The sequence below is a fragment of the Austrofundulus limnaeus genome, unplaced genomic scaffold (assembly GCF_001266775.1).
Source record: "Austrofundulus limnaeus strain Quisiro unplaced genomic scaffold, Austrofundulus_limnaeus-1.0 Scaffold756, whole genome shotgun sequence".
NCBI lineage: Eukaryota > Metazoa > Chordata > Actinopteri > Cyprinodontiformes > Rivulidae > Austrofundulus > Austrofundulus limnaeus.
The window spans coordinates 136525-139944 of NW_013953158.1; the positions used below are offsets into that span (position 1 = coordinate 136525).

Below are 3420 nucleotides of genomic sequence, written 5' to 3' on the forward strand. Positions count from 1 at the left end.
CTAATTTTATTTTTTAACTTCCATTTCACCATCTGGGTGCTACTTTCAACTAGAGTTTGCTACCTTTAGCTGTCTCACTGAAAACTTCGGCTTTTTTACCTATTACTCTTGAAATTATCAATTTATCCTATTTTAATGGGGTTTTTCCCTACTAATTTTAATTTTTTACTTCCATTTCACCATCTGGGTGCTACTTTCAACTAGAGTTTGCTACCTTTAGCTGTCTCACTGAAAACTTCGGCTGTTTTACCTATTGCACTTGAAATTATCACTTTATCCTATTTTAATGGGGTTTTTTCCTAATAAATTTAATTTTTTACTTCCATTTCACCATCTGGGTGCTACTTTCAACTAGAGTTTGCTACCTTCAGCTGTCTCACTGAAAACTTCGGCTGTTTTACCTATTACACTTGAAATTATCACTTTATCCTATTTTAATGGGGTTTTTTTCCTACTAAATTTAATTTTTGACTTCCATTTCACCATCTGGGTGCTACTTTCAACTACAGTTTGCTACCTTTAGCTGTCTCACTGAAAACTTCGGCTGTTTTACCTATTACACTTGAAATTATCACTTCTTCTGATTTTTATTGGGTTTTTTTCCTACTATTTCTAATTTTTTACTTCCATTTCACCATCTGGGTGCTACTTTCAACTACAGTCTGCTACCTTTAGCTGTCTCACTGAAAACTTCGGCTGTTTTACCTATTGCACTTGAAATTATCACTTTCTCTGATTTTTATGGGGGGTTTTCCTACTAATTTTAATGTTTTACTTCCATTTCACCATCTGGGTGCTACTTTCAACTTRAGTCTGCTACCTTTAGCTGTCTCACTGAAAACTTCGGCTGTTTTAGCTATTGCACTTGAAATAATCACTTTCTCTGATTTTTATGGGGTTTTTTCCTACTAATTTTAGTTTTTTACTTCCATTACACCATCTGGGTGCTACTTTCAACTTGAGTCTGCTACCTTTAGCTTTTAGCTTATGTTTTGCGCAAAAGGCATTCACCCTTGCATTTTCGTAGGAAATGCAAATTCTCTACTTACATTTAAAATTATAACTCTAATTCAAGCAGAATAGCCTATTGTCAACATAATTATGGAGTGTGATTTATTTTCAACTCAAAATATCTTCAAACTAATGAAATTTAAAGTTATTAGGGAGGAAAATCTGTCTGGATAACAGCAGCTGGTAAAATATACGACAGGTCTGGACCACTCCTGAATTTTCTTCATATCTGAAAAAAATCTTAGAATACGAAAATATTGGTGAATGCCACAAATTCTCCTAAATCACTCGTACGCACAACTTCAGAACAAATCTGTGCGTACGAACGGTTCTTGCATGAGGCCCGTTATCCACCCCCCCACCCCACCCCCAAAAAAAAGAAAAGACAAAGAAAAACATGAGCACAATTTATGCAGAAATGCTTTTTGTACAACGGCTCCTAAAAATAAAAATGCACACACAAATAATTTCTTCACTTATAAGAATCAGGTTGATCCCAGATTACTGTCTGTGGCAGTAAACAGGCTACTAGCAACAAATCTGGGATGATTTACTGGAGAAGGCAGATTAAATGGATGTAGCAGCTAGCAGTGATTCATGGCCTGACATACATGCACTCATTTGTAAAAACTAATCCTTAAAAAACACTGCATGTACACAGAAATTAAAGTCCAGAACCAGATAAATGTGAAATCCTTAAACAAGTTAAAGAGGCACTGTGCCATTTCAACCTGGAAAGACTCACACGAAGACAAAGTGAAATTAGAATTATTTATATTGATCATTGATTGACATAAACCGATGAGATTGATACGAATGACAGTTTTGGCGCTCAGACCCCAGTTGAGGATGAGAGCGCTGTGAGGCTGAAAGCTCGGATGAGCTGTTTAGGTTAAGGGGTAGGAGTTTTCTTCCCCCCTGGGGCCTGGACACTGGTGGTGGAAGGAAGGAGAGGGATGCACTTGGAGGCGATGAAAGATGGAGATGGGGAGGTGAWTTGATTTGATTGATTTATTTAACTGGAAAAGACTATTAAAAATCAAGCCTGACTCAGCATAATTGCTGTTTTACAGCAGGTTCCTGTTCTGCAGCACATAAACACTCAGAATTACAGCATCACAATCACATCATTATACACCATAAACACAAAGACAAACAAGCATACTAAATTTCAAAAAGGCAGCATTTGCAAAATCGGACATCTAAATATGAGCACAACAAAAAGTGTCCAGCAGATGGCAGACAAGATTCTTTTTAAAGGGCTGTAGTTTTGAAATGGACTTTATATTTTGAGGAATGTCATTCCATGCTTTAGTATAAACATAGAAGAAAGACCTCTGGCCGCAACAGTTTTTAAAAGTTGATAATATCAGTTGTCCTTTTGTAACAGATCTAGTTGAATGACCACTTCCAGAATTTGATTTGGGCAACAATGCACACAGAGTTCCATAATTCGCACCTTGAAAGATCTGAAAATATAAATTAATACCACTATACAAAACATAATTCTGAAAAGTCAAGGCATCAGACAATGAAAGAACTGTACAGTGATGAGTCCAACCAGGAAGTTTTTCATGAATTTTGTATGCCCTGTTGTAGAGCCTAACTATGGGTTCTAAGATTTCATTTGTTGTAAGAGACCAAACAGGTAAACAGTACGACATAGTTGAGAGTATAATGGCATGAAGATAGATATTTGAAACAGAAGATGTCAGTTGGTAGGTTGATGTTCAGGTGGCGAGCTGCCAGAGTGATTGAAGAGGACATTTTTATCCTCAGACTGCTGGATGCTGATGGGATGAGGCTGGGTGTGAAATGAGACGGCTGGTGAGGGTCATTGGTCTTCCAGAATTGGACACATTGGAGGTCTTTTTGTGACAGATTTTACTACTTTTGCATGGTTAAAACAGACATACTTGATCTGGGTCAGTCAAAACAGCCCTAACCCGTATGGAAAAAGATTGCTATATGGATGTAATTAATAATATTATTCGTAACTCGAGGTAGGAACGTGCTAGCCAGTTTGAACGCCACACATTGGAAGGATGTGTAACAATCTGGCTTGGTCAAAACAACCGTAACCTGCCAGGAAAAGATTGCCATTTTTTAATATTCATAAAAAGAGACAGGAAGGTGCAGGAAGTCAATAAATTATGTTTATACGTATGTAGTGGTGGGCACCAGCCCACTAAAGCGCAAATACGCTAATTGAGGACCTAAATATTTCGTTTGCGCTTTAGTGGGCATACTAATTTTTACAATTCATAAGCAGATTTGCGCTTTCTAAAATTAAAATTCAGTACCGCTAATAACTTATTATCTACCAGTCATCATTGTCTTGAACAGAGGAAGGTATGGCCGTCAATGAATCACAACACACGTGATCTGTCCAACAGCATCCCTCCCAGA

The 3420-nt window shown here is 37.3% G+C and overlaps 1 protein-coding gene and 1 long non-coding RNA gene across 2 annotated transcripts in view; both read right to left on the bottom strand.

The window, feature by feature from the left end:
- Window positions 1-3420, bottom strand: part of tnfrsf21 (tumor necrosis factor receptor superfamily, member 21) — a gene marked incomplete at its 3' end in the record, with an annotated part of 49289 nt that overhangs the window by 4912 nt on the left and 40957 nt on the right.
- On the bottom strand, window positions 17-931 carry LOC106532356 (uncharacterized). Its single transcript, XR_001312062.1, has 2 exons — window positions 776-931; window positions 17-99 (listed from the first exon to the last, which is right to left on the bottom strand). It is a non-coding gene; the product is annotated as an uncharacterized LOC106532356 (long non-coding RNA).